Source organism: Varanus komodoensis, unplaced genomic scaffold (genome assembly GCF_004798865.1).
Source record: "Varanus komodoensis strain SLA01 unplaced genomic scaffold, ASM479886v1 scaffold59_1, whole genome shotgun sequence".
NCBI classification, from domain to species: Eukaryota; Metazoa; Chordata; class Lepidosauria; order Squamata; family Varanidae; genus Varanus; species Varanus komodoensis.
In genome coordinates, this window is record NW_025336221.1 from 289,658 (window position 1) to 311,858 (window position 22,201).

At 44.7% G+C, this 22,201-nt stretch overlaps 1 long non-coding RNA gene across 1 annotated transcript in view; it reads right to left on the bottom strand.

Moving 5' to 3' along the window:
- The window catches only part of LOC123033130, a 29,002-nt gene that overhangs the window by 286 nt on the left and 6,515 nt on the right, over nucleotides 1-22,201 (bottom strand). Inside the window, exon 2 of the long non-coding RNA XR_006416576.1 lies at nucleotides 16,638-16,736. This is a non-coding gene — a long non-coding RNA (uncharacterized LOC123033130). The remainder of the gene's footprint in view (nucleotides 1-16,637; nucleotides 16,737-22,201) is intronic.

Consider the following 22,201-nt stretch of genomic DNA (forward strand, 5'->3'; position numbering starts at 1 on the left):
TGTAACAATAGCAACAGTAGAATAACATACATGCATTTTCGCACATATGCGCATTTGAGAGAATAAAGACACTAAGGCTGAACCTGAAACCCATGTTTTACCACAGAGACGGAACAGAACTGGTGTGGTCATCAAGATCCAAAAATAGTGAGCACAGTGATTACTGATGGATAGTGTGAGAAGCAACCCTTCTTTGAACATGGGAGATTATAAATAAATACAGATGGGCCTGGGTACATATGGGTCTTATGTACTGATCACAGCCTGAATCAGCCCTCCTCAGCCAGGTGTCTCATAATCCCTGCCCACCAGTTCTGCTTGTGGGCTGATGGAACTGCAGCACCAAACATCTGGGGGACACTAGCTTGGGGAAGGCTGTCCTAAATGCTTCGGCCATGTCTGGAGAGCAACAGGACATGATTCTGAACATAATTAGCAAGTGATTTCACAAGCAAGTAACCTGAGCAGTTCAGCTGCCTTAACTTGGTAAGTGTGATGCATACAGGACAGAAGACGGAGTGCAGTGGAACAGGTGAGCAGAGATGCAGTAGCCTTTTTCTTTGCAGTAGCCTATTCAGGGCAAGAATAATTTACTGTAATGGCTGTCCAGAGAGTCCAGTGCTACTGGGCAGCCTTCAAACAAATCAAATCAAATAAAAATAAGCAACCTAGGAATCAAAACTGCTGTTTTCCCTCTACCTCTGCTATTGCTGCTAAGTGCTGTAATTCTGAAAGCAGGTGGTAAAAGAGAAGTCTGCATTTCTGAAGCTGCTTGGCAAGGAGAAGGGGCTGGGGCTGGGGTGCAGGGGCGTGCTGTACATTCGGAGGCAGGTGCATGGGCTTTTTAATACAAGCCGTCTGTCACTCAGCAGTTTGGAAATGGGGCAGTGGAAATGGGGAAATGGGGCAAAGCAAGAACATATTGAATCATTTTATGAAATTTTGAAGGGTTTGATGGATCCTTTCTGAGATTGAAGGCCATGCTCCAGTTCATATTCTCACATGGCACAACTGGTTTTCAAGTGTTGCAGGTACTTTATTTATATTATTAAATAATAGCATGCAATTATTATAGTACTATATAAAGTTATAGTGTGTATTAATAGGATGTATTATTATAATATATAAAATGCAATAATAATACAATAAGAGTTGCATTCTTTTAGCTGGCAAATACAGTAAAGAGAATAATTATCACCATCATCATCTCACTTTTTTCTTTTTCTCTTAGTCCTCTTTTTCAGGTTTCAGTGTGGGCGGGATGGGGCCAATGCTGCTTGGAATACAGTTCCCAGCTCTTGATGGACTGTTGCACATAAAGCAATTCAAAGCTGTCTGCAATAGCCACAAGAACAACGCATTAGCACTGCCTGCCAGGGAACTCACCTGCTTGCCCACGCTCAGCGTACATGCATCAAAACAAACAGTGGCTACAAGGCAACCCTGGCTCTGGCCCTGCTGTCTTCTGGCGAGCTAAAGGGAATCTGCAAATGGCTGCCCCGCAACTAGTTCCCTCCAGTCTGGAGGAAGCGAGAAATTGATGGCTGTCACTCCTGCAGCGGCAAGGGTGGCATCTCTTCTCCTGTGATTCGCACGTGGCATTCGGCTGGTTGATAGCAGCGACCTCGGCCCCCCAGAGACGCCAAGTGAAGGTGACAGCTCTGGATTCTTCCAGAAGGGGGCGCCAGTGAGCCACTTTCACAGGCACGCACTGGCCTCATGGGCAGACATGGAGGGGGTTGGCCGGCCCCAACAGAGTTGCGCTGGCCAGAGCCCTCTGGACTTGCCCCTCCTCTTCACCATTGCCTATGTCCAAGGGGGGGGGGTGGCTGGCACCTACTGAGAGCCCCCGTCCCCCAGAGCTGCTTCTGCTCTTCTCTGGAGTGCCCTCCTGCTGGTTCTCCGGTGGCTGGGAGGAGGAGCAAAAAGACTTTTTTCTTTCACTAAAGACTAAGTCGACACGTGACAAAAAGTCACGAGCAGGTTTGTTTCTCAGTCCAACATCCTTGTTTCAGGAACTATTTCTTGCTGCCCAGCCAAATTTTTAACATCCCCTTGATTTTAACATATTGTTTTGATTCTTTAATCTGTTCTAGCTTTTTACTGTTCACCACTGCAGAATCTGGCTAGACATGGAGCAGTTTATACAAATACTGCAAATAAATAAGTAACTGAGGAGCCTGGCATGTGCAGCACGGGCTCCTATTGCTGCTCTCAAAAGGGATGAATTCAGCATGGAAGAGCCTTGTCACGCTGCCGCCTGCTGGGGCTTCTCTGCTTTTTTTCTTTTGCCTTGAGTCTTGCCCTGTGGCTGCGCACTGAAGGCAGAGATAGCTGCACAGGCCAAGCACAGTAGCAGCTGCTCTCAGAAGGATGGCACCCCCGGTGTCTGGGCAGAGGGGGGACCCTTGCACTTCCTCACCTGTGGGAATGGATGCACCTGTCTGCACAAAGGGGTTCCTTTCCTGCTTTTCCTCCTCAGCATCTCTAGGTGGCGCTGTGCTGTAGCAGAACAGTGCAAATGCACACAAGTCATTCTTTCAGAAACAATACCACATTTTTCCTGCTCCCGGGTGTGGCAGGAAGGGATCAGGAAAACAGAAGCAAAACTGGAGGATCACTACTAACAACTGTGAGGAAAGAATCACCAGATTCTGCAGTGACTGGTCCAAGAAGGCCACTGGGTCCAAGCCCCCACTCAATGCAGGACTCCAAGTTAAACTGTCACTCTCAGATGGCTGTCCAGTTGCATCTTGAAAGCTTCTAGTGTGAGAAAGCTCACGAACTCCCTGGGTCATTAGTTCCATTGTCATATTGCTCTAACGGTCAGGAAGTTCTTCCTGAAGTTCAGCCAGAACCTGGCTTCCTGTAACTTGCACCATTATTCCATGTCCTGCAGTCTGGGATGATCAAGAAGTGATCCTGATCTTCCTCTTTAGGTGACAACCTTTCAAGTACTTGAAAGTGTTATCATATCACCCCTCATTCGTCTCTTCTCAACTTAACATGCCTAGTTCTTTCAATCTCTACTCACAGGGCTTTGCTTCCAGTCCTGAATCATCCTTGTTGCCCTCCTCTGAATCATTTCCTGTTTGTCTGCATCTTTCTTAAACTGTGATGCCTAGAACTGGATGCAGTTCTCCAGATGAAGCCTGTGCTGAGTGGAGGAGAACTAGTACTTCCCATGATTTGGAAGTGATACCTCCATTAAAGCAGCCTAAAATAGTATTTGCCCTTTTTGCAGCCATATCACTTCGTTAACACATATTCAACTTGTGATCTACAACAATTTCAAGAACCTTCTCACTTGTAGCATTGTTTAGCCAACTATCTTCACCTTGTAGCCATACATTTGGTTTCTTTTTCCTGAGTGCAGAACTTGGCCTTTGTCCCTATTTCATTCTGTTGCTTTCGGCCCAACTCTCCAACCTATCAAGTGCCATTTGCATATTGTTTATGTCTCCCACCCAATTTTGTATCATCTGCAGATTGATAAGATGATGATCGTCTTTGCCAATCTGCCAATCATTAAAACCACTGAAGGGCCGTGGGTCTGAAATAAGCCCCATAGTGCCCCACTCATGACCTCTCCCCAGTTTGAGAAGGTGCCATTGATGAGCCCTCTTTCAGTCCGTTTCTGTAGCCAGCTGTGGATCCACCTGTCAGGTGTTTCATCTAGTCCACTTTTAGCTAAGCAGGAGATAAGAAATATTATCTATCCAGAGAATGGTGGGTTCCCAGACGGTCACATTCAGAATTCTCCTAGAGTGTAATGCTCTCAAATCCAGTTTGTCCATCTCTAGCTCACGTGCACATTTTACAAATGTCTTCTTGCTCACAGACCATGCTTTTTGCCTGCTTTGTTTAAGATTATTATTTATATAATAATAAATAATTGTTCAGGTATATTTAAGCCATCCTGTAGTCTTTAAAATTTGAAGCACTTGGCCTTACCAGGGCCACTTTCATAAAATGCACAGTACAGATTGTTTAAAATATGCAAACCACAATTAAAATACTAAATGTATCCAACAATATCAATACATAGTAATATCTCGGAAACAGAAATCAATTAAATAATGGAGCATATTAAAGCCATTTCAACAATCATTTAAACCAGTGGTAGGATGATGCATATATTAGAAAAGGTGATTCTGAATCAATCACCCTGGTTTAGACAGGCTGAATGCAGTCATATACCGCAATCATTATAATATCCCAAGAATTCCATAAACATGGGGCCACCACCAAAAAGGCCCTCCTTCTCTCATGGGCACAAAACTAATAGATTTTACCAATGATTACAGGACCTCTGACGCGCATTTAAAGCATGGGCATGAGCCCTTCAAATAACCTGGCCCCAAACTGTTTAGAGTGTTAAAGATTAACATCACTCTTAAAACTCAGCCTGAAAATGCACCACTAAGTGGTGTAACTGAATGCAATACATTCAGATGTTCCAATCATTTTGTGCCCTCCCCTCAACATTTTGCAACCATAAAAGCTACCAAATCATTTTCAAAGGTAACCTCAGCAAAAGCACTTTATACTAGCCTGTCATGGAAAACTTTAGCCCATGGGTAATAGGGACTGATTGGCTTGCAAACCTCCATCCAAAACAGCCATTTTCCCCTGGGCACAGCTCTGCCACCTTTGCTCAGTTCAGCATCATCTCACTCACTGCTCATCTACCCCCAAACCTATCCCTGGTTCAGGATTTCCAGCATCTCCCTGACTTAAATAGCTGGAAGTTGGAGGCAGATTGGGAATGTTACAGATGGAAGTCTACACTTACTTCAAAACACTGTGAAATATTTGTTTAGAAGAAGTGCCACAGTCTAATTTCCCTCTTAGGTGAGATGTTTTTAAAAACTTCTAGAATGACAGCTAGAGTTTGATTTTTATTCTGCCTTTCCACAAGGACCTCAAGGTTCTGCAATTCTCCCTGGCCCACATCTCAGTGTCAAAACAACCCTGTGAAGTAGGTTAGGTCAAAAGGTTGTGCGTGAGACTGACCCAAGGCCACCCATGAGCTGCATGGCCAACAGAGGAATTGAATCTGGGTCTCCGGAGTTCTCTCATGACTCTCAAGCTTTACCTTGTTGGCTGTCTGCCCTGCCACTGTCCCTGGGGCTCCGTATGTCTGCACATTTTCTTCTGCTTCGCTCTAGAGGGGCAGCATGGCAACCGGCCAAGGTTTCAAAGCTGTGTGATAAGTTTTTTGGGGCTTTTTTTAAAAAATTCAGGATAAGGAACATAAACACGATGCTAACAAGCCTGCAAGTTACTTCCTGGTCATTTATTGCTATGGCTACTATGTTATTTTTTCTCTCCACTTGTATAGTGGTGACTTTGGGTACTTGCTAGACCTGTTACACAGAAGAATGTTTCCTTCCTGCTTCCTGTTGCAAAATGCCACAGAATGCAAGTAATAAAGACTATAGCACAAAGTACACCTGAAGTTATAGGTTTAGGAAGAACACTTCCCACTGAGTTTGAGAGAAACAAAGGAAACTTTATGTAAATACGGGAAGCCACGAGAAGCAAGCCTTGTCAGACTTCCTTGATTTATCCTGCCAAGGGCTAATGTACATCGCAGCTTAAGCTGGACTGAATTCTTCAACTGTGCACGAAGCTCCCTTGGCTTTGCAAATGATGCCTCTGTCTTTCTTAAAATTCAGCTTTTATCCACTGATAGAGAAACTTCAGCTCACATGGGGACTCGAGTGGAAAACGAAATTCCTTTCATTTCTCTTTATTCAAAGCCATGTGCATGGGAAAGCAAGTTTCAGCAGAAGTTTCCTCCCAACACTGCCAGTGCACTCGTAGCCAAAAGATTAGAAAACAGATGAGGAGGAAGATACCTATTGCTAGTTCTATGAGAAACGCCATCCGTTGGACATACAGCACATGCTTCCTAAATTTCAAGCTATGCCACAACTTTATCACACCCTGCTTCTTCTTTATCTCTGGCAACAAGATTCCATTCCTCATCCTGCCACATGCACTTCCTTTTCTTTAGAAATGTTACTCAAAAACCCTTTGCCTCAAAGAAGTTTGTTTGCCTTTTCCTTATTACAACCTCATACCAAGAGGTAGAAATGCAGCTTTTTTACGAGGCACTTATTGTGCACTTGTGATTCTTTCCTCACAGTTGTTAGTAGTGATCCTCCAGTTTTGCTTCTGTTTTCCTGATCCTTCCTGCCACACCCGGGAGCAGGAAAATGTGGTATTGTTTCTGAAAGAATGACTTGTGTGCATTTGCACTGTTCTGCTACAGCACAGCGCCACCTAGAGATGCTGAGGAGGAAAAGCAGGAAAGGAACCCCTTTGTGCAGACAGGTGCATCCATTCCCACAGGTGAGGAAGTGCAAGGGTCCCCCCTCTGCCCAGACACCGGGGGTGCCATCCTTCTGAGAGCAGCTGCTACTGTGCTTGGCCTATGCAGCTATCTCTGCCTTCAGTGCGCAGCCACAGGGCAAGACTCAAGGCAAAAGAAAAAAGCAGAGAAGCCCCAGCAGGCAGCAGCGTGACAAGGCTCTTCCATGCTGAATTCATCCCTTTTGAGAGCAGCAATAGGAGCCCGTGCTGCACATGCCAGGCTCCTCAGTTACTTATTTATTTGCAGTATTTGTATAAACTGCTCCATGTCTAACCAGATTCTGCAGTGGTGAACAGTAAAAAGCTAGAACAGATTAAAGAATCAAAACAATACGTTAAAATCAAGGGGATGTTAAAAATTTGGCTGGGCAGCAAGACATAGTTCCTGAAACAAGGATGTTGGACTGAGAAACAAACCTGCTCGTGACTTTTTGTCACGTGTCGACTTTTTCTTTAGTGAAAGCATAGCAGTAGTTAGTACAACAGTTATCTAGTTTGTTAAGATTTCTGGGTGTGTTTAATCTTTTTGGGTTCTTCCCTGCTAGGAAGGAATTGGAGGCTCATAAAAATGATTGAGCAATCTGGGTGTTTCCTATTGCTGGGTGAGTATCCCCTCCACCAAAAGGAAGGTAGTAGCAAAGACAAGAGTTTGTGATCTTTCTAACTCAGATTGCATTCCTATTTTTCTGAGTTTATAAACATTTTAAAGATGATCTTGACAATGTGTCCAGATAAATTATTATACCTATAATCCAAGGGGCAGAGATGTGGCTAAGAAAGGAGGGTTAATGCAAGTCCTGCGAAGTAGCCCAATGTTCTAACTCCCATTCTGTGGAGGGGTGAATGTTAGAGCAGAGCATGACGACTCTGCAGTGGTGTTGGTGTTTCAGAGTCATATAGATGGGGCTGTGAAGTTGTAGCAGCAGTGCAGTTTATTCAGGGCTTGAATGGGGTGCTCTTGTTGATTGCTTGCTTGCTTGATTGCTTGATCGAGCCACCATTTCTAGCTCTAGGAAGATGCCCAAATGGAACCTCTCCCCATCTTTCTCTTAATGTTACCTTTGAGTTGAGACATGAATTCCCACCCCAAATCTTGCAAATTTAGATAAGGAAGACTGCGGGTACCTTGGAAGACTGTTCTTCCCCACTTTCATATTGCAATTGTTAGGAAAAAATGGGCAAAAAGCTTTGCCACAATACGATTGCTAAAAACCTGACACTGTAAGAACAGCTTTAGACTTAAGATGGGATTCTTGATCGGACCAGGAATCCATGTTGACAAACTTGCTTTCCAGGTGCACCTTAGACATGCTAGCATCCCTCTCCTGAACGGCCTGTCCTTTGGGGCACATCTTAGACATGCTAATGTCTGCCTTTGCTGGAGGTGGTCTTTGTACTGGGCTTTTGTTTTATTTTGCTTTATTCTACCCTGCCTCTAGGAAGCTACTGTATGTACATGATCTGGCACTTGATTCCTGCCCCGCTGGAATATGTGAAAGCGCCCTGTACAGACTCCATCTTCTTAGTCCCTTCACAATCTACTTACATGCTGCATGCATTTCCTGTATGTCTGAATAAACTCTAAATGTTCTTTTGATTGTGCACCCCCAGTTGCATCTCGAAGGTGATTATTTTCACTCTTAGCACAATACAAGCCACCTGGCAAGAAATGGGGAAGCATGATGAACAAGAAGGACTTGAGCAGCTTTCAAGGCCTTCTGCACTTGCCACAGCCCCCCCGCCCCACTTTTAATTGCTCCTTATGATCTTTGAATTGCCAGCCCAAGTGGCCCCAAATGTGCGCAAATATTTTTGTACTTTACTTTTAGTTGGATTTGCACAAGTGCAGAGGTGTCCATGTGTGGGTCTAAAATGAGAAACTTCACCCGAACAATGTCCCCAGTCTTCTGTTAATGTGCAAGAGACATCAGCTGTGGACATTGACCCAGAGTGGCTGCAAATGGGTCCATTTTTTACTTTGCCTTGCCTTGATAGTGGTCAAAAGGCAAAGTGTCAAGGAAAAGCAAAGCCATGATCTTTGCTCATGAATGGGGTGGCCAGTGGATCACTCCATCCATGGTGAGATCCTCTACTGTGTTTGGCTGGGCCTGGTTCTTCTTTATGTCCTGCATCTTCCCCACCATTTCCTCAGGAAGGTGGGAAAAAGTAAGTCACCCCATTTATGGTAGTAAGGAACTTTCACAGTTGCCAAAGTGCAGGCTTCCTTTTAAACGTTTTTGTTTTGTTTTTGGTAAGGGCTAATCAGGCATTTTTGATAGGGACATATACCTATATGTACTGAGCTACCCACATGTCTTTTCTTGATTTCTTGATTTTAATGGCAACTCAGTGGGTAGGACCTCTGAAGTGATCTCAGAACATGGGCCAGTTCACGAGGGTGAAGGCTCTCTTTCAAATAACCCAAATGTTTAAAGTCAAAACCAGCACTTTGAACATGAACTGGAAACACATGGTCAGCCAAAGCAGCTGGCTCCGTTTCATCGTTATACACTAACACATGGAACACCAACACAAAGCTTTCCATTCAAAATGCCATGCATTCCAACAGCACAAAAGCCCACCACCACCACCACAGGAAACATACTAGGAGGAGCAGGGTCTGTTGAGTTAGGGTTAGGATTAAGCTCAGCTGAAGTACCCATCTTATGCTCAACTTGTATCGTTGTAAAAATACAACTATTAGAAACTGCAAGTGAATCTCCTGTCACCACTCCAAAGGAAACAGAACCCTGGAAGAAGGCTGCATTTATCGCCGCATGGAAGTGGGTTTTATGTCCATATCAGTTCTGTTATTCTGAACAAGGTAAATCTCCATTCCAATTTGGATCAATTCTGCTGGGACAGTCTTGGGTAGGATCATGATATTTATTATTTAAAAACATTTGTATCCTGTCTATCATACCAAACATATATAGGTGGTGTGCATGATTGAAACCATAATATAAACATGCAAGTATAACATACAAACAAAACATGTGAAAGCAGAACCCCTTGCCACCAGAAGATAAACAGAAAGTCACAGGCATTACAAATGATCAAAGGCTGAGGTAAAATTATCTTCAGCATGCAGCTGAATTGCATCAGAGCTGACTCATGTTTTATTTCAGGGAGGGGCATTTCAGAGGGTGGATGCCATCCCAGTGAAGGCGGCCTTCCCAGTTGTCACCAGACAGACATCTCCAGGATAGGGCACAAGCAGGAGGGCGTCTGGTTGTGACTGCCCTCGTCAGGTAGTTCTGTCAAAAGGGAGTCGGTTCCTTTTCAATGGAATGCCACTGAGAAGGAGCCGTTTGACAAGAGGGCCCTCTTCCCCTCCTTCCCAGTGCCAGCTCCGTGTTCCAAAAGGCCCTGGGCAGGACTCTTCCGCAGGCCCTTCCCCCTGTGAATCCACCTGCTCACTGCCATCAGCAGCTCCCCTGCGCCTCAGTCCCCTTTTTCCTCACGGCTACCAAGTGGCCGCTTGACAGGCAGAGAACAGGAGCAGGCCAGCCATGGCAGCTGCTGCTGCTGCTCCTCCTCCCGGCCACCGGAGAACCAGCAGGAGGGCACTCCAGAGAAGAGCAGCAGCAGCTCTGGGGGACGGGGGCTCTCAGTAGGTGCCAGCCACCCCCCCCCTTGGACATATGCAATGGTGAAGAGGAGGGGCAAGTCCAGAGGGCTCTGGCCAGCGCAACTCTGTTGGGGCCGGCCAACCCCCTCCATGTCTGCCCATGAGGCCAGTGCGTGCCTGTGAAAGTGGCTCACTGGCGCCCCCTTCTGGAAGAATCCAGAGCTGTCACCTTCACTTGGCATCTCTGGGGGGCCGAGGTCGCTGCTGTCACGTGCGAATCACAGGAGAAGAGCCGAATGCCACGTGCGAATCACAGGAGAAGAGATGCAACCCTTGCCGCTGCAGGAGTGACAGCCATCAATTTCTCGCTTCCTCCAGACTGGAGGGAACTAGTTGCGGGGCAGCCATTTGCAGATTCCCTTTAGCTCGCCAGAAGACAGTAGGGCCAGAGCCAGGGTTGCCTTGTAGCCACTGTTTGTTTTGATGCATGTACGCTGAGCGTGGGCGAGCAGGTGAGTTCCCTGGCAGGCAGTGCTAATGCGTTGTTCTTGTGGCTATTGCAGACAGCTTTGAATTGCTTTATGTGCAACAGTCCATCAAGAGCTGGGAACTGTATTCCAAGCAGCATTGGCCCCATCCCGCCCACACTGAAACCTGAAAAAGAGGACTAAGAGAAAAAGAAAAAAGTGAGATGATGATGGTGATAATTATTCTCTTTACTGTATTTGCCAACTAAAAGAATGCAACTCTTATTGTATTATGATTGCATTTTATATATTATAATAATACATCCTATTAATACACACTATAACTTTATATAGTACTATAATAATTGCATGCTACTATTTAATAATATAAATAAAGTACCTGCAACACTTGAAAGCCAGTTGTGCCATGTGAGAATATGAACTGGAACATGGCCTTCAATCTCAGAAAGGATCCATCAAACCCTTCAAAATTTCATAAAATGATTCATTGTGCTCTTGCTTTGCCCCATTTCCCCATTTCCACTGCCCCATTTCCAAACTGCTGAGTGACAGACGGCTTGTATCAAAAAGCACAGTTCCCTTGGCAAAGGACAGCTCCTGCGAACAACTGAGCTAGTGCCTTCTGACTAGCTCCAGCTTCTAGACCAGCCTCAAGAGCAGCTCCACATGGAATAAAGAACAGTAATCCAATCTTGAGGTTGCTTGCACTTGTCCCTCTGTGGCCAAGCTCTCCCTATCCAGTAGAGGCCATGGCTGGCAGACCAGTCAAAGCTAATGAAAGCACTCCAAGACTGGACTTGGGAAACTTTCAGCCACAGAGCTTCCATCTCGCCCGGATTCCCCTTCAGTTTATTGGCCCTCATCCAGCCCATTGCTGAGTCTAGGCACTTGTCCAGGATTTACACAGCCTCACCTGATTCAGATGTCACAGGGAGACAGAGTTGTGTGACATCAGCATGCTGATGATTCCTGACTCCAGATAACCATGGTTGATGGCATCAAACAGCAATGATAGATCAAGCCAAGTAACAGGGTCACACTCCTCCTGTCCTCCCGATCAAGGATGAACAAGGCTGTTTCAACATCATGTTGAAACCCAGACTGGGATGTGTCTCAAGATTATGTCATTTCCAAGATTGCCTGCAATTACTCTTGCACAACCCTTTCAAGTTGTTGATGTTGTGTGCCATCAAGTCCTCTCCAGTTCATATTGATCTTATGGGTTAATGCCTTCGAGAATGTCCTTCACAGCCCTGCTCAGCTTTTGTAAACTCAAGGCTTGTGGCTTCTGTTATGTTATACAATCCATTGTATAGTTGGTCTTCCCCTTCTTCCTCTTCATTTAACTAGCATTTTCTTCTCCAGTGAATTGTGCCTTCTCATGTGGTGCCCAAACTGCAACAGCTTGAGGTTTGTCATTTTTGCTTCCAGATATTTGAGAGGTGTTTCAGATTGGGTGGTAGTTGTCAAATTCTGTTGGGTTCAGAATGAGTTCCTTCAGGAGTGGTTGCTCTATTGTTTCCTTGAGGACAGCAGGAGTAACCTATTCATGCAAAAATGCATTTACCACTCTCTGGATCTACCCAGCCCTATCTTCTCAGCTAGTTCTTATGAACCAGGAAAGGCAAGGTTTGAGAGGGCCTGTGGCTGACTGCACTGTTGCAAGCATCTTGTCCACCACACCAGACCACAGGAAGTGATCAGGCATATGTTGGCAAGAGGCCGTTCAACATTTGCCTGAACCAGTTCAGTGCAGAGGCAAGCAATCTTGTCCTCAGAGTGTTATTAGTCATGGCAGCTGTATGCAGCCTCTAAGTTTGGAGCCACTACACAGCCATGTTTGGGAAGGGATGACAGGAGAGGACTGTGGCCTTCATGCACTGCTTATGAGCTTCCCAGGATGGGGGTCTCCACCAGCCTTTGGTTCACTCCCAGCACAGCAATCTGATAGGAATACCAAGTGTGAATTTCGTGCATATGAAGGATAATGAATACAGAAGGGTGATATTAGTGAATTTTGCTGATGGTAGAGTTGCTAGGGGTCCGTGTGGGAGTAGGGTCACTTCCAAGATGATCCTTTTGGAACCCCATTGCCCTGTCTCATTCACAGAAATTTATCGGGCATCCAGACACTGTCCATGCTTTTCTGATCTTTTTTTCTTAATACAGAAAATCCATTCAGGAAAGAAAAAGATGGAGCAGTGGCACAACGATGCTCCAGGAGCTCTCCACATGGAAGTGCCCTCCACGCTTATGTCCTTCCTGCCATCGTTTCCTGCTCTGGGGCTCTCTGCCTCACTGCTGAGAATGTGTGGGACCAAGTGATGGGTCAGTGCTCACCCTGGCAGAGCACTGCCGGGCATTGCCGGCAGCTACAGCCTCAGCCTGTCTACCTATGATGAAGTCAAAGCCCCTCCATCGCAACAGGAAAGATGTGAGCCTATGCTGAGCTCTTCCCTTTTCATTAGCATCATTTCAAAATCTTAATTTTGTCCGGGCCACATCTTGAACTTCTACTGGTGTGTTTCATGCAGGATTACTTAAACAAGTATCTTGGGGATCCAAAGTCACCAGCTGACCTTAAAAGGACAGAGTTCAATTGAAAGATTTTTAGTAACTTGGGAGAGGCAGTTTATATGCAGACAGTGTTTGGCAAGGCATATAATGCACACACAAGCAATGGATATTTTCTTTTCAAATGGGTCAGAACTTTAGGCTTTAAATAGCTCTTAAAATATTGCAGCTTGCCATAAAATCATCCTTGTGCTAATTGTTCTTTTAGCTTTAAAACAGATTAAAAGATCTCTTGTGCTCTAGCTGGCTGCTTCGGGCATGTTCGCACAAAGGAAAATGCAACATAAAATAGATCCCATCTTCACTAAGCCAGGATCTCTTGATAACCAATCCCATGACATGCAAAATTGTGTGTGGATGTATGTGCATGTGCACAATGAAGCAAACACTGAGGCCTGTTGTGCAACTAATCACTGCCTAGTTAGGTGTTTGCTGTGTTTTCCTCTTATATATGATAGACTGAACTGGGACCAGTTCATAAGGAGGGAAAATACTCAAAGGATGGACCTTGTTGGGAGTGAGAAAGATGGCTGCTTCGGCTGCATATTCTCAAGGCTGCTGCCCGGTCTCCAGAAGAGGAAGCACAGGAGGAAGATGAGGCACAGGAAGGAGCCGTGGAATGTGGGCCAGTTTCAGACTTGAGGTGAGAGAAGCAAAGATGCTTATCTCAAGACCAGATGGCCCAGGTGCGCAGACAGTCTCTGGGAATAACTGGGATGTCCAGTTGTCGAAAGAGGACTCACAGCAGCAGGAGGCAGGCAGAGCTCTTGACCCCATGAGAGGAGGATGGGGCCCAGTTAGAGGACGGGGCCCGTGCTTGCTTTCAGAAGGATGGGGCCCAGGTATGTTCATAAGGAGGATTTCTGAAGGGAAATACTAGACTAGGTTCAGTAAACCACTCTGTGCATGCTCAGAGATTCATTCTGGGTGTTTGTACATCTGGAAAATGCTTTGGTCAATAAAGAACGATTTGCAAGACTGGTCTGTGACAATGGGATGAGGAAAATCCAATCTAGAAGCACCCCGGGGAGCCAGTGGGCTCAAATTGCCCAGTCTTGCCTCAGTTCTCTCACATTATCTGCTACCTGACCCTTTTAGCACATGGGAGAGCCTCTAGTGGTTAGAGCATTGGACTGGGGCTTGGGAGACAGGGATTCTACTCCTCATGCAGGCTTTGGGCCAGTCACGTTTAAGGTATCTCACAGGGTTGAACTGAAGTTAAACAAAGAGGAAGAGGATTATGTAAACCAGATGGTTTCCTCACAAAGGGATACAAATGCAATGTAAAATTCACAAAGGGAAGGTGTGGGGAGGAAGGGAAAGTACAAATGTCTATCCTTCCTCATTTGCAAAACTTCCCCTTCCCTATGAAGCCTGAATAGGACAAAGTTTCTGGGCCAAAGTGGCGGGAAGTTTGTACACTTTCCATATGGGCTGGTTTATATCAGACATACAGGCAGCATTTCGAAGAGGCAGAGGAAGTAGAGATCAAATTGCCAACATACATTGGATCATGGAGAAAGCTAAGGAGTTCCAGAAAAACATCTACTTCTGCTCCATTGACTATGCTAAAGCCTTTGATTGTGTGGATCACAACAAATTGTGGCAAGTTATTAAAGAGATGGGAGCACCAGACCATCTTATTTGTCTCTTGAGAAACCTATATGTGGGTCAAGAAGCAACAGTGAGAACTGGACACGGAACCACTGATTGGTTCAAAATTGAGAAAGGAGTTCAGCAAGGCTATATACTGTCACCCTGCCTATTTAACTTATATGCAGAGCACATCATGAGAAAGACAGGGCTAGATGAATCACCAGTTGGAATTAAGATTGCTGGGAGAAATATCAACAACCTCAGATATGCAGATGATACCACTCTAATGGCAGAAAGTGAAGAGGAACTAAAGAGCCTCTTGATGAGGGTGAAGGAGGAGAGTGCAAAAGTTGGCTTGAAACTCAACATTAAGAAAACTAAGATAATGGCATCCGGTCCTCTCACTTCCTAGCAAATAAATGGGGAAGAGATGGAGATAGTGACAGATTTTATTTTCCTGGGCTCCAAGATCACCACAGATGGGGACTGCAGCCAAGAAATTAAAAGCTGCTTGCTCCTGGGGAGGAAAGCTATGGCAAATATAGACAGCATAAAAAAGCAGAGACATCACCCTGCCAACAAAAGTGCGTATAGTCAAGGCTATGGTTTTCCCAGTTGCAATGTATGGCTGTGAAAGTTGGACCATAAGGAAGGCTGAGTGCCGAAGAATTGAGGCCTTTGAATTGTGGTGCTGGCGGACACTCCTGCGAGTCCCTTGGACCACAAGGCGATCAAACCGGTCAGTCCTAGAGGAGATCAATCCCAACTGCTCTTTAGAAGCCAGATACTGAAGATGAAACTCAAATACTTTGGCCACCTAATGAGAAGGAAGGACTCCCTGGAGAAGAGCCTAATGCTGGGAACAATTGATGGTAAAAGAAGAAGGGGACGGCAGAGGATGAGGTCGCTGGATGGAGTCACTGAAACAGTCGGAGTGAGCTTAATGGACTCTGGGGGATGGTGGAGGACAGGAGGGCCTGGAGGAATGTTGTCCATAGGGTCACAATGGGTCAGACACAACTTCCCGACTAACAACAACAAAAGTACTGCAGCATTTTGCTGCAGGGCCTGCTTCTCCGCCACATGAGAGTTCCTTAAGAAATTAAAAAATGAGCCTGGCCTGATAACTTCAATGAGATTACTCTGGTTTTGTAACCAGGCATGAGTTATTTTTTCCCCCTGAATAATGTATTGGAAAGATTTCAAGTGTAATTCAGCCAGTGAGGTACTTTTAAACCTCATCGGTTACAAAGAAAGAGGGCCTATACCCCTCCCCACCCCCGACGGAAATACATGGACTCTGCTGGGGCTTCGCCCTGTACTGCGTGTTCTTGCTACATATCACTGCATGTCCGAGATTTCTCTGTTGTGGGAAAACAGCACTGCTTAAGAACATAAAGTGCCACAACGGTTTCGTGCCCGCTTAAAGACCAGGATTTTAAATGCATTGCGTTGCACAATGGCGCCATCCACTGGTAGGCAGGCAGCCATGAAACAGTAGCGAGCTGAGTCGTTTCTCTCTGGGCCAAACGCTATCCTTCCATTTAACGGATACTAGAAAAAGTAGTTTTCCTTGCTTTAAATCCTAGAAAGAAGCTTAGCTTATACATCTGACCATGATGGTGTCAATGTGCTAAATTATTCCTGAATTATGCGCATTTTCTTTAAAAATTATCTTTTTAAAATGGATAATTCTGAACATTTCTGCTTTTTCTTTTTTCTTTTTCATCAGTGTGTGCTCAGATGCTTTGTCTCAAGTGCATTTTAAGATTTCTGCCCATTTTTTTCTCCATTGCCCCACAGCTTTGGAAATTGCTTTTTCACATTTTAACTTCTCTTACCAATTGCCTTTTGTCATTATTAATGGATCCATCCACGCACAGGATTTTTCCATGATGGGTTGGAGAAAGTTGCACTATGGTATGTAATGGCAATGGGCACTTATAGCCTATGTTGCTATGCCATGCATTTCCTTCTGCCTGTGCTCTACTGCTTAGAATCACCGTCCATGGCATTTTGAAACTTACAGAACGGCAGAAATTCCTGAGGTTTGACACTGCTGATGCGGAAGATGGTTATCCGCAAGCTTCACACGAGAGGCATCACAAGCAGCAACACCACTTTACCTGGAGAGAGCATAAAAATAGAATAAAAGAAAAAAAAGTAGATGTACAGACACCATGCAACACTCTTAAGTGTGTCGTGTACTTTCTGGCATCACCACTCTTCCCATCACATTGACTGAGTCTTGGGATTTGTCAGGAGGGGATTCAAGTGTTTGAGAATGATTTCCTCCATCTGAAGATGCTGCGGAGTGTATTTTGCAGGAGGATGAGAAATGGACCCGCTTGGTCAGGCTTTTGTGATGTAGAGGAGGACTACTGGATGACCCACTTCACTTTTTGCATTATTGTCAGCTATTTTTAACATGAGCTTGCAAAACAGAACTTTTGCCTACTTGGAGTTTGAAATGCACCAACCTTCTTTTGGATTGCACATTTTGCCCTGGTGCAGCTAAGAAAGAAATAAAGAAGGAGAAATGGAAGGTGGAGTTGGAAGAGTTACGATTGGAAGATGTTGGCATCTGGACAGCCTACAAAATGTCATGAATGAGGTAGGGCAATTGCTCAGTAAAAGCCAATCTACATGCAGCCCCTGATTTTGTCAATAGGTAGACATGAACAATGCATACATGTTTCATTTTTTCATCTGCGACTGAAATAGGCAATTCTTTCCCTGGCTCTCATCACCCCTGTAATTGCATCTGAGTATAGTTAATATGGAAGAGTGAAATTAAGCGCTTAGCTTCCTCTCCACTTCTAGGCTAAGCAGTCCAGGGAATATAACAGATACTCGAGTATTTTCAAAACAACATTCCTTGTTACTACAATTCATATTATTTGAGGAACTGCTTCAGAGCTAAGATTTGCACCCAGAGAGGGAAAAAGGCCTCTCACCCAGGCATCCAAGAAGAAAGAAAAATTAACACTTGCAATCTTTTGTAAACCAATAAGCACACTCTCTAGCCCTCAAAAATTGGAACTGCTGCTACAATCTACTTCTTCATCTTTCTAGCCCACATTTTTTTAAAAATACAACAACAATCCAGATGATTCGCTAACCCTGGACTGCATTGCAAGTTGTGCTACACCATGGAAACTTTTTTTATTCGCCATCCAGCAAGCTCGATAAAAAATGGGCTAATTTGCAGGACTGGCATAGCCACAGCACTATCTCCTGCAGTAATGATTGATTTTATCCACAGGCATCGTAAGGTCATTCTTTTTAATATTTGCAAACTTGATAAGAAAGAAGATGAGCCTTTTTCTTTTCACTCTGACCATGGCAGGGGGCTGATTCAGAGCCTAGCATTGAGAGAGGGGGATTTTTAACCCCTTCCCTCCCTTGCTATGATCCCAATCTGGATCAGGTGCACCGTGCCTGCAAATTATTTTACAAAGCAGTGATCCATGCATTAAGAGAAGTGGAGCAAGGTTGCCAGGTGGGCACTAAAGCCACTTGTAACCACTCTGTTGCAAGTGCCACTTAGAACGCCCCCAATGCCTGCTGGCCCCAAATTCTGGATGCCCTTTCAACATTGGCATGAAACTTGAGCTCTCAATTGCTCCCATGCTGTACTAACCTACCAAGTCTCCTCTCTCTGCTAATCTCACTTCTATCATCCTCAGATCACATGTGTTCTTTCACATGTACAATCAGTTCTTATTCTAAAATCACAAATGCTGCCTGAAAGTAGAATAAATAGCAAGTGTGTTTTAAGTCATTCATTATGCCTGTTTACTGAATTAGTTTGATTTTTTTAGTTGTATAGAAATTGTATCATTCTTTTTTAAATTATATATATTAAACAGAGTTATGTATTGCATTATTTAACACTAATAATAATAATAATAATAATAATAATAATTTGATCATAGCATTGACTGTCTGGAACAGAGAAAAGAGGATCCAAACTCTGTAACAAAACAAAATAAGGAATAAAGACAGTTACAGAAGTGTTATTGTCCTGATGCAGTTTGAGAAACTCAATTTCCTTATCAAGGAATGTCTTTTGAAAATAGCTATCCATTCTAAAAATGCAGAATTATAATTTACAAGTCCCATAATGGAAAACACCAAAATTACCATAGCTTATCGAACTACCATACTCAGCCATGATTTCAATATAATATATTTAATTAACTGCATAAAAATATGAAATTCATATTTCATATGAATTTGAAACCTTTGACAGCGCAATGCAATCCTATGGATGTGCTGGGAAAGTCCAAATAGATCCTCAAATAAAAATATATGCTTTTGCATCTCCTTTAATATAAAATCTGGCAGCAGTGCCCTTACTCCTCTTACTCAAAGGGACTAGAATTTTTCATCCAGGTCCATACTCCTGGGCAGTGCTTTTTTTGTAAAAAAAAAAAAAAAAAGGTGCTGGAACTCATGTTACTGATATCTGCAGTAAGCACACACACCAGTCCCAAGCTGAGAAGCGGAGCAGCAGCTCTCACTAGCAGATAGCAGATAGCAGACACAATAACAGCCTGCAGGCACTAGGTTAATGATGTTTGCTGCTGATCTGCTACTCCCTTCAAAATCACTGGCCCCTGCTCCTGGGAAAGGTAGGCAGCCCCAAGGGCTCCATTATTCATGCATTTTCTTGCTGGGTAACTCATACACACCAGAGGAAATGCAATGCAAAGTATTATTGAAGTAGCCCTCATAAAAGTTATAAGTTCTATATGTTAAAATACAGAGAGCCTCACCCATCTTCTCCCCATCCCCATCTGCAGAGTTTTCCCTTTCTAATCCCTTCTCCAGGAAAAAGAAAAACAGCCCCAAACCCCACCACCACCACCCTCAGTCAAGCGCCTAGCTGAAACAGCACTGAAATAATGTTAAAAGCCAATGAGGCAGCTGTGCTTCCCTTGCAATGTAAAAATACCTAGTCAGTTCATGCTTTGTCTTAAGGAATTCTGTATCTCTGATTGCAAAAACCACATTTTAAACCTTTTAGATTTCTGTAACTCCTGATTACTTTATTTGTTCTCTGTTACTCAAGCATTTGATGGGTCATGATGTTTTTCCTGATGCCTATAATGATTTCTTAAATGTTCTTTGTAGACATACAATTCATATGTTTAATTCTCTTTCTTTTTGTCTTTACTAAGAGGGTAAAGATTATATTTGTCAGCAATTACAGTTCCTTAATGCATTGGGTTAAACTGAGTGCCTTCCAGGTGCTTTGGACTATAACTCCTGGAATCCCCAGCTCTTGACCAATCTTACCCAGACAAGGTTGCCCACCACTAGGTTAAAGAATCGGGAAGAATAATTATGGTGCTTTTATGAGATTTTAAAGTTTAGCTTTCGATGTGCATTATGTGGCAGATCTTCCACCCGCAGTGTCCTGCTAGCTCAATGGAGTGGTTTTATCAGATGCTTTAGCCTGATGGATCATTGTGGTTTTGGAATACTCTCCTACTGTAATCAATTTGTGGGATTAGGGATGAGCCAGATTAGCCAACTCCAAGCTGGTACAGCAGAGGGGCCTGTCCTGGGGCCTTTCAAAGTGATGGAAATGTTTGCAGAGCCTAAGCTGGTCTGGCTGTTGCACTGTCCCAGTTTGGACCCTACTGCTGGCGTGTTACTCAAAGAGCTTTCTGTGGGTGAAAACCAGGCCAACAGGATGGATGTGAACCCCACCCCCACCCCTTCAATGGAGGGGCACACTCATCCTGTCCTAAGCCCTTCCAGCTGATGGACCCGTGGGTTAGCATTATGCAGCACATAATGCAACTAATAATCTGCATTATGGTTTGTTTATTTCATTTCTCCAATGAAGGAGCACAGAAACGTGTCAGACATTTTAGAATGTTGTAAATTCTGTTTCCCGTACCCTTCTGAGGCTTTGCCCTTCTTGCCATTCCTGCCCTGGAGGTCTGTCTCAACTTCCCTGCCCACCCCTCCTGCCCTACTCCTCCCTTTCCAAGCAGTCATGTCAGCTTTGCCTGCCTTCCTGCACCCTTTTTCTCTAGCTGCACACAAACTTCCTCCTTCCTCATGATGGTCACCCAAGTTAGCAAAGGCTGTGGGCACTGAATAGGATTGACTGAGAGGCTGGCCTTTCTCAAAGTTCACATTTTAAAATTGCCCCCGTTCCAAATACTAGGGCTAGTTCCAGGTGAGATTTTTAGTAGCTTCACTACACTGATGCATTCATGGAATTTAAGGAGGATTTATTTTATTTATTTATTTTTATTTTTATTTATTTTTTGATTCATATCCTGCCTTTTTCCTACAAAGGGCTCAAGGCAGCTTACATCTCCTCCTCCATCTTATCCCCACAACAACAACCCTGTGAGGTAGGCTGGGCTGAGAGTCTGTGACTGGCCCAAAGTCACCCAGTTGGCTCCATGGCTGAGCGGGGACTCGAACCCAGATCGTCTGAGTCCCAGTCCCATGCTCTTAACCACTACACTGGGGGACCATGTCTCTACGTCATGGCAGCTATGCCATGGAGTACCACAGGGCTCCATTCTATCCCCTCTGCTATTTAACATCTATATGAAACCGCTGGGAGAGGTCATCAGGAGGTGTGGGCTGCGGAATCATCAATACGCTGATGATACCCAGCTTTACCTCTCGTTCTCCACTAATCCAGGTGAGGCAGTGGCTGTGCTGAACCGGTGCTTGGCTGAGGTAAGGGAATGGATGAGGGCCAATAAACTGAAACTCAACCCAGACAAGACGGAGGTCCTGTTGGTTGGCGGATCGGGTTTCGGAGAGGGTGGATTTGACCTGGTCCTGAATGGTGCAACACTCCCTCTTAGGGATAAGGTCCACAGCTTAGGAGTACTCCTCGACCCGGAGCTTTCTTTGGAAGCTCAGGTGACAGCGGTAGCGAGGAGCGCCTTCCTTCAGCTTCGGCTGATTAATCAGCTGCGCCCCTACCTGGAGTACGACTGCCTGGTGACGGTGACACACGCGCTGGTGACTTCCCACCTAGACTTCTGTAACGTGCTTTACGTGGGGCTTCCCCTGAAGACAGTCCAAACACTTCAATTGGTGCAAAATAGAGCTGCCAGGTTGCTGACGGGGACGGGGCGTTATGCTCACATGACTCCAGTCCTCCGTCAGCTTCACTGGCTTCCCATTGAAGCCCGGGCCCAATTCAAGGTGTTGATTATGACCTATAAAGCCCTAAACAGCTTGGGTCCTGGCTACCTGAACGAGCGCTTACGTCCGTATATGCCCGACCGCCCTTTGAGATCTGCGGGAGAGTCCCTTCTCCGGGAACCCTCCATGAAAGAAATTAGGAGAGTAAGTACCCCGAGGAGGGCTTTCTCTGCGGTGGCGCCCAACCTATGGAATTCACTCCCCAAAGAGGTCCGCCTGGCACCGTCGTTACTGGTTTTTCGGCACCAGGTAAAGACCTTTTTATTTAAACATCATTTCAATTGTTAAAACATATGATCTGGCCAGGGCAACTTCTTCTTCCTTCTCTTTCTCCTCCTATATTTTTATTTTATACTGATAATTTTAATTTTATATTTGTAAATCAATGTATTTTTTG